This window comes from Neoarius graeffei, chromosome 4 (genome assembly GCF_027579695.1).
Source record: "Neoarius graeffei isolate fNeoGra1 chromosome 4, fNeoGra1.pri, whole genome shotgun sequence".
Lineage (NCBI taxonomy): Eukaryota > Metazoa > Chordata > Actinopteri > Siluriformes > Ariidae > Neoarius > Neoarius graeffei.
The window spans coordinates 5,254,915-5,267,714 of NC_083572.1; the positions used below are offsets into that span (position 1 = coordinate 5,254,915).

Here is a 12,800-nt window from a genome sequence, read left to right on the forward strand (position 1 = left end):
TGTGTGTGTGTGTGTGTGTGTGTGTTGACAGTGTGTGTGTTTTGATGGTGTGTGTGTTTTGACGGTGTGTGTGTTTTGATGGTGTGTGTGCATTTGAGTTGTGTGTGTTTTGACGGGGTGTGTGTGTGTGTTTTGATGGTGTGTGTGTGTGTGTGTGTGTGTGTGTGTGTGTGTGTTTTGACGGTGTGTGTTTGTGTGTTTGAGTTGTGTGTGTTTTGACGGTGTGTGTGTTTTGATGGTGTGTGTGCATTTGAGTTGTGTGTGTTTTGACGGGGTGTGTGTGTGTGTTTTGATGGTGTGTGTGTGTGTGTGTGTGTGTGTGTGTGTGTGTGTGTGTGTGTGTGTGACGGTGTGTGTTTGTGTGTTTGAGTTGTGTGTGTTTTGACAGTGTGTGTGTTTTGACAGTGTGTGTTTGAGTTGTGTGTGTTTTGACTGTGTGTGTGTTTTTATGGTGAGTGTGTATGTGTGTTTGAGTTGTGTGTGTTTTGACTGTGTGTGTGTTTTTATGGTGTGTGTATGTGTGTTTGAGTTGTGTGTTCTGACGATGTGTGTGTGTTTGAGTTGTGTGTGTGTGTGTATTTTGATGGTGAGTGCTTGTGTGTGTGTGTGTGTGTGTGTGTGTGTGTGTGTGTGTGTGTGTGTGTGTGTTTTGACTGTGTGTTCTGACGTTGTGTGTGTGTTTGCATTGTGTGTGTGTGTATTTTGATGGTGAGTCTTGTGTGTGTGTGTGTGTTTGAGTTGTGTGTGTTTTGACTGTGTGTGTGTTTTGACAGTGTGTGTTTGTGTGTTTGAGTTGTGTGTGTTTTGACTGTGTGTGTGTTTTTATGGTGAGTGTGTGTGTATGTATGTTTGAGTTGTGTGTTCTGACGATGTGTGTGTGTTTGAGTTTTGTGTGTGTGTGTGTGTGTGTGTGTGTGTGTGTGTGTGTGTGTGTATTTTGATGGTGAGTGCTTGTGTGTGTGTTTTGACTGTGTGTGTGTTTTTATGGTGAGTGTGTGTGTGTTTGAGTTGTGTGTTCTGACGATGTGTGTGTGTTTGAGTTGTGTGTGTGTGTATTTTGATGGTGAGTGCTTGTGTGTGTGTGTGTGTGTGTGTTTGAGTTGTGTGTGTTTTGACAGTGTGTGTGTTTTGACAGTGTGTGTTTGAGTTGTGTGTGTTTTGACTGTGTGTGTGTTTTTATGGTGTGTGTATGTGTGTTTGAGTTGTGTGTTCTGACGATGTGTGTGTGTTTGAGTTGTGTGTGTGTGTGTGTGTGTGTGTGTGTGTGTGTGTGTGTATTTTGATGGTGAGTGCTTGTGTGTGTGTGTGTTTTGACTGTGTGTGTGTATATTGATGGTGAGTGCTTGTGTGTGTGTGTGTTTTGACTGTGTGTGTGTGTGTGTGTGTGTGTGTGTATTCTGATGGTGTGTGTGTGTTTTGACTGTGTGTGTGTGTGTGTGTGTGTGTGTGTGTGTGTGTGTGTGTGTATTTGAGTTGTGTGTGTTTTGACTGTGTGTGTGTGTGTGTGTGTGTATATTCTGATGGTGAGTGTGTGTGTGTGTGTGTGTGTGTGTGTGTGTGTGTGTGTGTATTTGAGTTGTGTGTTTTGACTGTGTGTGTGTGTGTGTATGTGTGTGTGTGTGTGTGTGTGTGTGTGTGTGTGTGTTTTGACGGTGTGTGAGATGTTCTCAGTGTGTTTACTGTGAGATTGTAATAATTAAATCTCAGACAGTAAACATGCTCTTGATAAAACCAGACTTGTATAGCTGCAAGTAATCACAGCTGATCCTAGCACTTTGCTCATCAGTGTGTGTGTGTGTGTGTGTGTGTGTGTGTGTGTGTACATGTAGCGCACTTTGGTCAGCTGAGAAATGATTAACAGCTAGTGACTCACAGCCCCCAACAATGACACACAAAGGCAATAAACACACACACACACACAAAATCTAGGCCAAACATTCAGGCAACACTGATGCTATCCCCCCTTAAAGGTAATGACAGAGGCAGAGGAAATCAAAACAGCGTGCTCAAATAAATACATAAATGAAAAGCAAGAAAGCAAGCAAAGAAAGAATGAGTGTCAGAAAGAAAAAAAGGAGTGCAAAAAGGAGAGAGAGAATTAAAGCAAGAAAGAATGCAAGCGACATAAAGAAAGAAAGGAAGGAAGAAAAGAAAAAATCTTCAAACGAGAAACTGTCACTGGATCTTCAGGTAATTTTTTTGAACATGACTCGTGAGCAGAGACGTACGAGTGCACTGTGCGCTGAGGGAAATGAGGCGGCGAGTAAAATGTTTTAGAGCTCGTGTGTAAAACTCGCGTCTTTTAATCAGCGCACTCGCACGCAGTGTTTAAAGCAGGAGGAACACAACGTTCATCTGCTGCCATATGGCTCCTGCTCCCGTGTACCGAGGACGAGCACTTCCTCCAACCCTCTGTGCATGCGCGCACGTGTGTGTGGTCTCTCTCTCTCTCTCTCTCTCTCTCTCTCCAAACACTCGTGTTTTGTTCCCTCATCAGCAAATTGAACAGCTTCATGTCTCAAATGATGCAATACAGAAACCTCACACACACACACACACACACACACACACACACACACACATCAGAAAAACATTACACAAATAAACAAAACACTTTATTTTTTTTTATCGGGTTGGAGGAGTGGAAGACTTCGCCGTCATGCCTCATTCCAGATTATCGATTATGGTGTTTAAAGTCCAACTGGATCAGATATGTGGAGGTTTAAACAATCCGCGGAACACGCACATTCCGGAAACACATCTTCATCTCCTCCTGATGTAAAGAAACCGATACAGTGCTCACTCGCTCTCCCTCGAGCAAAGTCTTTCCATCGTTTCACTCCGCAGTGCGTCACGATTCTTCCTGTTTGTCTTCCTGTTGACCAATGGTATAACGACATCACTTCCTGTTTCCATCCCTGAGTGTCTACACTCATATCCCCGGATATTGACTGTCGAACAGAATTAGCTATAAAAAGGACGAGGTCAAAGGTCACTTTTTTGCCATGACGATTGCCACATGATGCACAGGGTGATCCTCAAGGTGCTACAGGGTTCTTAAACAAAAAATAATGGCACCCCGAGAGAAATAAAAAGCCGTTTGTAATTACAGCAGTAAGTCGTTTATCGGTGACGGCTATGAACTTGTTCAGTGCTACAGCAGACAGACAGACAGATATATAGATACCTGGACAAGCAGACAGATGGAAAGAGAGAGAGAGACACAGAGACAGACAGACATGCATAGACTGACAGGTAGACAGGCGGGGGGGCTAAATGCATCAGGACACAGACAGACAGATTCAAGCAGACAGTGACAAAGAGAGAAAGAGAGAGAGAGACTGAAAACAGATGGACAGAAAGACATAGAGACAGAGACATACTACATATAAAAGCATATACAGTACATAGGCAGACAGGAAGGCAGAGAGACAGATAAATACAGAGGGACAGACATATACACAGATTTTCAAACAGATAAAGACAGATAGACAGACTAGACAGAGATTTAGGGAGACTGTCTTGTCTCTCTCTCTCTCTCTCTCTCTCTCACACACACACACACACACCTGCCACACACAGATGTTACACTGAATCCAGTTCCAGCTCAAGAGGAAATCAAGAGAAATCTCACAGCACACACCAGCAGCTGCACCTGACACTGCTACACATCCATTACATTACCGACACACACACACACACACACACACACACACACAGTCAAGGGCGCATCAATGTATGTGTGTGTGTGTGTGTGTGTGTGTTTGTGTGTGTGTGTGTCCACAGACATCCTTCACACCTCACCCTAAACGAGGAAAACTGTGTGCTAAAGGGAAAAAACACACACTCCTCTCTCTCCCTCCCCTTACACACACACACACACACACACACGCTTCCTTCTCTCTCTCTCCTCAGCTATCCTGACATTCCAATCTCCTCAAAGTGAGAACAACAAACGCACTGTCATCCTGGTTCAGTCAGCCATCTTTGAGAACTGTGTGTGTGTGTGTGTGTGTGTGTCTGCCATTACAGATGCTAAGAGACTGGGAGGGGAACAGGTCGCTGTTTGTTTAGTGGATAGTGTTACCCATCGATACATGACACCAGCTGCACAACAGTATACACACACACACACACACACACACACACAACAGTACACACACGCGCGCACACACACACACACTCATACACCCCTCACCTTGTGGGGGCAATCAAACACCTTCCTGCTTTAACTGGAGATACTCAAGACTGATGCAGTGTGTGTGTGTGTGTGTGTGTGCGTGTGTCTGTGTGTGTGTTCATTCTTTTCACCTGTCTCTGACCACAGACAGCTCCAGACATCCTGTGCTGCTGGTGTCCTTTACATCCAAACTGCACATAATCACAACACTGCGTGTGATATCTCTCTCTCTCTCTCTCTCTCTCTCTCTCTTACACACACACACACACACTCTATAAAGCAGATGCCATCATGAGCCCGTCAGAACAGCACACTTCGTGTTGCTTCCGACTACCTGTTGCTCCACCAACCCTGTCTGTCTGTCTGTCTGTCTGTCTGTCTGGTTTCTCTGTCACTCAGCCTCTCTCTCCCTCTCTCACTCTTCTTTCTGTCATCATCTTTTTCTATCTGTCCATTTCCCTGTCTCTCTCTACCCATCTCTCTCATCCTGTATTTCTCATTCTCTGTCCATCCATCAGAGCTCTCTCTCTCTCTCTCTCTCTCTCTCAGCTATCCATCAATGTCTACCTCTCGCTCTCTGTCCACCTCTGCTGCCTTTCTCTGTCTCTCGTGTTATCTGTATCTCCTTTTCTCTCACCCTTTCCGTCTCTCCATTCATCTGTCGGTATATGTCTGTTTTTGGCCACCCCTCGTTCTCTCACGCTCTCTCTCTCTCTCTGCCTCCATCTCTCTCTCTCACGCTCTCTCTGCCTCCGTCTCTCTCTCTCTCGCTCCGCCGCCATCTCTCTCTCTCTCTGCCATCGTCTCTCTCTCACTCTCTGCCTCTATCCCTCTCACTCTCTCTCTACCTCTCTCACTCTCTCTGCCTCTGTGTCTCTCACTCTCTCTCTATTGCTCTCTCTCTCTCTGCCTCAGTCTTTCTCACGCTCTCTCTCTCTCTACCTCTGTCTCTCTCACTAGCTCTCTCTTTGCTTCCATCTCTCTCATGCTCGCTGCCTCCGTCTCTCTCTCTCTTGCTCTCTGTCACCGTCTCTCTCTCACTCTCTCTCTGCCGTGTCTCTCACTCTCTCTGCCTCCATCTCTCTCTACCTCTGTCTCTCTCACTAGCTCTCTCTTTGCTTCCATCTCTCTGTCTTGCTCTCTCCCTCTCTGCCTCCGTCTTACTCTCTCTCTCTGCCTCCATATCTCTCACTCACTCTGCCTCCGTCTCTCTCTCCCTCTCTGCTTCCATCTTGCTCTCTCTCTCGCTCTCTGCCTCAGTCTCTCTCACTCACTCTCTGCCTCCGTCTCTCTCTCTCTCTCTCGCTGCCTCTGTCTCTCTCTCACTCTGTGCCTCTGTCTCTCTCTCTCTTGCTCTCTCTCTGTCTCTCTCTCTGCCTCCGTCTTACTCTCTCTCTCTCGCTCTCTGCCTCCGTCTCTCTCACTCACTCTCTGCCTCCATGTCGCTCTCTGTCTCGCTCTCTCTGCCTCCGTCTCTCACTCACTCTCTGCCTCCATCTCTCTCTCGCTCTCTCTGCCTCCGTCTCTTGCTCTCTCTGCCTCAGTCTCTCTCACTCACTTTCTGCCTCCATCTCTCTCTCGCTCTCTCTGCCTCCGTCTCTCACTCTCTCTCTGCCTCAGTCTCTCTCACTCACTCTCTGCCTCCGTCTCTCTCACTCACTCTCTGCCTCCATCTCTCTCTCGCTCTCTCTGCCTCCGTCTCTCGCTCTCTCTCTGCCTCAGTCTCTCTCACTCACTCTCTGCCTCCGTCTCTCTCACTCACTCTCTGCCTCCATCTCTCTCTCGCTCTCTCTGCCTCCGTCTCTCGCTCTCTCTCTGCCTCCGTCTCTCTCACTCACTCTCTGCCTCCATCTCTCTCTCGCTCTCTCTGCCTCCGTCTCTCGCTCTCTCTCTGCCTCAGTCTCTCTCACTCACTCTCTGCCTCCATCTCTCTCACTCTCTCTCGCTTTCTTTCCTCAGCATTAAAAACACATGCGCTGACAGACACTCGAGCATGTGCTCCCTCTGTACCAGATGGCTGGCCGCAATCTGTGAGAGCTCTGCAAAAGATATCAACAGCACCACAAGCCTCAGAGCCTGGCCGTGTGTGTGTGTGTGTGTGTGTGTGTGTGTGTGTGTGTGTGTGCGTGTGCGTGTGTGTGGCTAAACCCACTTTCGCATATGCAGTACATGTTACTCATACAGACAGTTTAAAAACGCTCACTGTCTATAAAAAGAGCTTTCTGTTTGATATTACAGAAGCTAAAACATTCCATTTCTCAGTCGGGGTCACGTCAGGGTCACAGTGGGGTCAGAGTGGGGTCACATGCAAAGGTTTATTCACACTAACGAATAGTTATACGCGCAGTTTTTAATGTTTCTAGATCTATAATAAACACTTTAAGACACCTCAGGAAAAAGACGCCCATATCACTCTCACTAGATTCAGATTTACAGACAGACAGACAGACAACTAGAATGGCAAACACACAGCAGATTAGATGGACAGACAGCTAGACAGACAGACAGACCCACATCAGATTAGATAGACAGACAGACAGCTAGACAGACAGACATAACTAATGCCGCTTTTCCACTACAAACGCGGCTGAGTCGGGCTGAGCCGTGCCGTGCTGAGTCGGGCTGAGTCGAGCTGAGCGGGGCTGTTGGAGTTGCATTTCGACTACAACCGCGCTGAACCGTGCTGGCTGGAAGTGGGTGGACACATTGGGTGGAGTTAGCGAAAGTGGGTGGACGTCACGTGATGTCGTTAGGCGGCGCAAACAGTGACATCAGTGATCTTTTAAGCGTTAGTCTCACGACCCGGATAGTAAACAATAAACATGGAGGACATGGAGTCGTTAGTGTTGCTGGTCTTGGTGCTGTGGCTTGTTGTCACTGACAACGCCAACAGATACTGGCAAGAGCGTATAGATGAGGCGAGGCGCATAAGGCTTCAGAAATTCTCGTAATTCGTAATTCTTCTTCTTCCGGGTTTACGGTGTTTACAGATCCCAATGTGCTCGCGGGGCGTGTGTGGGCATGTGAGGACACTCCTCCTCACCAATCAGTGCACAGGGGAGTGTCTGCTCACGCCCCCAGCCTCACTCGGCTCGCTTTGGCTCGCTTCAGCCCTACTCCAAAACGGTGCGAGTTTTAGGGGCTAAGCAGGGCTGAAGCGAGCCGAGTCGTGCTGTTCTTTGGTAGTCGAAACGCGAGCTGTGTCGGGCTGAAGTGAGCTGAAGCGAGCTGAAAAAGGGTAGTGGAAAAGGGCCATAAGACAAACAAGATTATACAGACAGACAGATTAGATAGACAGATTAGACAGCTAGACAGACAGATTATATAGACAGTAGGGCTGTAACAATATGCGTATCGAAATCGAAACCGCGATACGCAGAGCCACGATCTGTGTCGCGATACAAGAAGGCAGAATCGCGGTACACCCTTTCAAACTTCTCCTCAGCCCAAAAACAGAGGCGCTTCCAAACTTCAATTTATGAAAACTTTACTTTTTATTTAAATTACATTTTAAACTTACTTAAATTACTTTTTTTTTTATATCTATTAGTAAGTCGTTTTTTCGCCGACCTGCGACAATCTTCTGCGAGTCACGCAACGTCCACACTCGCCACTGGCAGAGCATTCGTTTCTTTTACGCGGTCGCCGTTCTGGTTGCGACGCGGGGAGCGAATCTGTAAACAAGCAGCTTATTGGCTGGCTAGGTGTGCCACAAGCCAATCACAATCACTTGACCGGAAAGGCATGCAGTGTTGCCAGATTGGGCGGGTTTAGGTGCTTTTTGGCTGGTTTTGAACATATTTTGGGGTGGAAAACGTTAGCAATATCTGGCAACACTGAAGGCATGTCTGCTTGGGCGGAAGCCTTCTGCGGCAGTTACATTTTGACACGCGAGCAATGTTTCACCATAAAAATTCCGTAATTTCCATCTGTTTTCCACGATCACAGAAAATCATTGGCCCTATGAGAGTGAGACAGTGAGAGAGCCACCACCCCAAAAAAAATCTTATCGGATTTACACGATTTGGAAAAATGACTTTTTCAGAACCGAAAAAAACAGAGCTTCCGGCTCAACAGTATTATTTTGAGAAATAAAACAGTCTTTGGATATACATTTGTTCATTTTTGCATACATATTACTCATTCTCTGCAGTGGTCTGAATTATTTGTTATTAAATAGTTAATGTAAGTAAGTAAATGTTAATAAGTCAAATTTACTACTTTAAAAAAACATTTAAAAAAAATCGTGGGTGTATCGAATCGTGGGTCAAAAATCACGATACGAATCGAATCGTGAGTTGGGTGTATCGTTACAGCCCTAATAGACAGACAGACAAATAGACAGCCAGACAGCTAGACAGTTATATAGCTAGATATACAGAGAAACAAGATTAGACAGACAGACAGATTAGATAGGCAGACAGCTAGACAGCCAGTTATATTGCTAGATAGACAGACAAACAAGATTAGACAGACAGATTAGACAGACAAACAACTAGATAGATAAACACACAGCAAATTAGACATTTAAACAGATTAGATAGACAGACAGCTCGACAGACAGACAGATTATATAGACAGACAGACAAATAGGCAGACAGACAGCTAGACAGTTATATAGCTAGATATATAGAGAAACAAGATGAGACAGACAGACAGATTAGACAGACAGACAGCTAGACAGTTAGAGCTAGATATACAGAGAAACAAGATGAGACAGACAGACAAAAAACTAGATAGATAAACACAGCAGATTAGACAGCCAAACAGACAGACAGATTAGACAGACAGACAGATTAGACAGACAGACAGACAGTTTTACTTTAATTATTCCCTGAGGGAAAATTTTGGAAGAAACACAACCTTCACCCCAAAATTGAATAAAGTATAATTTAAAGTAATTTTAACTGGATGATTAAAAGTCGGCTTTGCAGCTGTCCCTAATGTAATCCGAGTGTCCTGGGTCATGGATCTGTTTCCCGTTCCGCCGACTGACTGCGGAGTACGACATCATGAGCAAAATGGTCGCCGTGTCAACAAGGGGGATTTTGGGAGTGTATTTGCTCGGACGCTATCGCTGTTTTATTAGTAGTGTGATGATAATTCACCTTTACTTTAGGGCATCATAGTGATAAAGCACATTAAACAGAAAAACACTGATGGGCTGTAACGATCATCTGATCCTACACGAGTGTGTGTTTGTGTGTGTGTGTGAGAGAGAGAGAGAGAGAGAGAGAGAGAGAGAGATACAGTGTGGGAGGTGATCTGTCTTTACCAGTTTTATGAAATGGAACGACAAAAGACTGTCATTTATTTCCTGCGCCTAGTCAGATTATTACCCCCCGCCTACCCCCCACCGCCTCAACATGTGCACACACGCACACACACACACAAAATCCCCAACACAAATCCTGACAGGTAAGCATTCAGGCTTCTTTTTGTTCCTCGGCTAAACACATCCATGAAAAAAAAAAAGCTGCTAGATTCATCTCTGTGGAAACGCTGTGTCCAGAGTAAACGGCGATGCTCTCCATGGCTTTTGAGGCGGAAAAAAAATCCCCTCAGCACATTTTTTTTTCCCCTTTCCCTCCAAGCGGCTGTTAAAAACCCCAAACGTTTTTTTTGGGTTGAAGCGCGGTGGTGGCGGCGGCGTGGATGCAATATTCATTTTGCTGCAGGAGAACAATCCATGCATAACAATGAGATTAGCTAATGAAATCAGTCATCAACCTGCAATACATACATATTAAAGCAGGCCCTTGCTGTCACTCGCTTTGTGCATCATTTGTTCTTCCTGCTCTCTCTCTCTCGCTCTCTCATTCTGTTTCTCACTCGCTCTCCCGACCTTTCCCTGTCTCTCTCACCTTGAGGGGTTTGTGCCTATATTAGGACAAAAATAATCATCATTCTAAGCTGCTTTGACCTGTGTGAAAACATGGATACGCTCTCTCTCTCTCTCTCTCTCTCTCTCACACACACTGTGTAACATCATTACAGCACTTTTACAAATCCCTGTGTCCATTTCCTACCATGTAACGATATTTGTTAAAGTAGAATCATCTCTGGAAGATGGACAGGATCAGTAATACGGAGCATTCATACAATACTCTTTAAAAATACGACTAGAAATATGAAAAAAAAAGTTTTTCTTTGAAAGAAAAAACATTTATGAACTACAGAGCACAAGATGGTCAATTTGTTTTAACAGCGGCACAAACAATCCAAAGGGTGCCAATACTTAATACCTTACCCTTCGTTCACACTAGGAAGTCGCTCATGCGGTCTATTTTGTCTCTCGTAGCAAACGTTACTGTTGTCGCTTGTGGGCGTGGCCTGTGGTGGGGATGAGAAACGGTCGTAAAGCGATACAACTGGTTGACTTGTGTTACATGCGAAGCTTCGTAAAAGCTAGCGATGAACCGGTTCGAGCCGGATTCTGAACGGAGAGCAGCGTGAATCTGAAAATTATCGTTTCTTGGGTTTTTCATCAAAACAACCGAAAGTGAAAAAATAAAGAATTTTTTTAATATTTGGCACCGATGTCTCCGATACCGGGACATTATCAGGACAATCCAGTGACAAGTGACCAATCAGGGATCAGAACTATTTCTGACCCCGCCCACACGAGCAAGAATTTTGTTCTTGTGAGGAAAAGCAGATGTGATGTTATGCGGAAAGAAGAGAAGAGGTCACGGAGTACTCGTCTCAACCAGGATGGAGAGAAAGGTAGAGGAGTGAAGGGCGCTGATACAGCCTCCCATCTGCCACACAGCAATAAACACACACACACACACACACACACACAACGAGCAAGACACATCGAGAAAGAGAAGGAGAGAGGGAGGGTGTGAGGGAGAAAGAGCTCTGTCGTTCACCTTGGTGTCACCTCTGCTGAGCCGAGTGGGATGATGGGATAGGTAGAGACACAGAGACCCTCGCCTCACACACACACACACACACACCTTATTCCCTCCTCCACACTCAATCCTTCACTTTCTGTATGTGCTCATCCGTCTCTCTCTCTCTCTCTCTCTCTCACACACACACACACACACAATCTGTGATCACTGGAGCCATTTTAGCTAGCCAAAGATTGTCTCAAAGGTATTCTTGTGGTCTTCCCCCTCCCTTCGTTCTCTTTAAAACACACACACACACACACACACACACACACACACACACACACACAGAGCCTCTCAGGGATCCAAACACAACAGCTCATGCTAAACACACACACACACACACACACACTAAACTGGACAGACAGAGCCTCTGAGACTTTCTCGCACCTGCTGTATGCTGCACACACACAGAGAGAGAGAGAGAGAGAGAGAGAGAGCGAGAGCAGTGTGTGTGTGTGTGTGTGTGTGTGTGTGTGTGTGTGTAGCGGGGAGCCGGAGGGCAAGGTTTGAAATGAGAGACAGCGTTTTAAAGAGGAAGCAGAATTTCACCTGTGATTAGTGTAGCTGCAGGGAAAAGAGCTCACTGAACACACACTCCAATCCCCACCTCTCTCCATCTCTCCATCCATCTCCCTCCCTCCCTCATTACTTCCTGTATTGTTTGTCAGTATATATGCTCACTACATGGGGTAGAATAAAATGGCCGTGGAGCTCGTACCGTGCGCGGCGTATCCTGAGTGATGATGCGAATAAAATAGAGTTAAATATCCAAAACAAATTCATGTGGATAAATAAAGTTCCCAAAACAATCCACACTGCAGCACTGAGATTCACGTTTTTCGGAATACATTCAAACGCTAAATAATGAAGACGTGATTAAATGCAGCACGCAGCTTTTAAAAGAAGCGTTCAGTTCTGTCGCTCTGCAGCCATCAGCTTTATTTTTATATCAGAAATATAAAACGATTCAGATTTTGTGTGTAACGATACAAAGTCGTTGAATTCTCAAATCCCTTTCTCGCACAAGCGCAACGTTTGTTCACCAATAAAAACGAGTCTCGGCGTCATGTTCGGTCTTGAAAACAATCCAATTTATTTCACGAAAAAAAAGTAAAAATTTAAAGATAAAATTTTTTAAAATAATAAATAAACAAAACAAATAAATACAAATAGATAAATAAAATAAAAAATAAAAATGCATTAATATAAATAAAATAGATAATAAATAGATAAGTAAATAAAAATAAATAAAAAATAGAAAGACATCACCTTTATGTTTTATATACCAAAATATAAAATGATTCAATTAGATTTTTTGTGTGTAACGATACAAAGTCGTTGAATTAACGAATCCATTTTTAGCGCAAGTGCAACATTTCTTCAGCAATAAAAACGAGTTTTGGCGTCATGTGCGGTCTTGAAAACAATCAGAAATTTATTTTACGGGATTTAAAAAAAAATTTAAATAAAAAATTATATAAATCAATAAATTAAATAAATTAATAAATCAATAATTAATCATTAAAATAAATAGATAAATAAATAAAAATAAATAAAAATAAATATTAATGAAATAGATAATTAATCTATAAATAAAAATAATAACAGATATAAATTAAATAGATAAATTATAAATAAAAAATTAAATAAATAAATAAAATAGAAAGACATCACCTTTATGTTTGCAGACATATACAGATAACATTTTATTTCACATA

At 44.2% G+C, this 12,800-nt stretch overlaps 1 protein-coding gene across 16 annotated transcripts in view; it reads right to left on the reverse strand.

Annotated features, from left to right (window-relative positions):
• Positions 1-12,800, reverse strand: part of baz2ba (bromodomain adjacent to zinc finger domain, 2Ba) — a 160,960-nt gene that overhangs the window by 114,093 nt on the left and 34,067 nt on the right. The window lies entirely within an intron of this gene.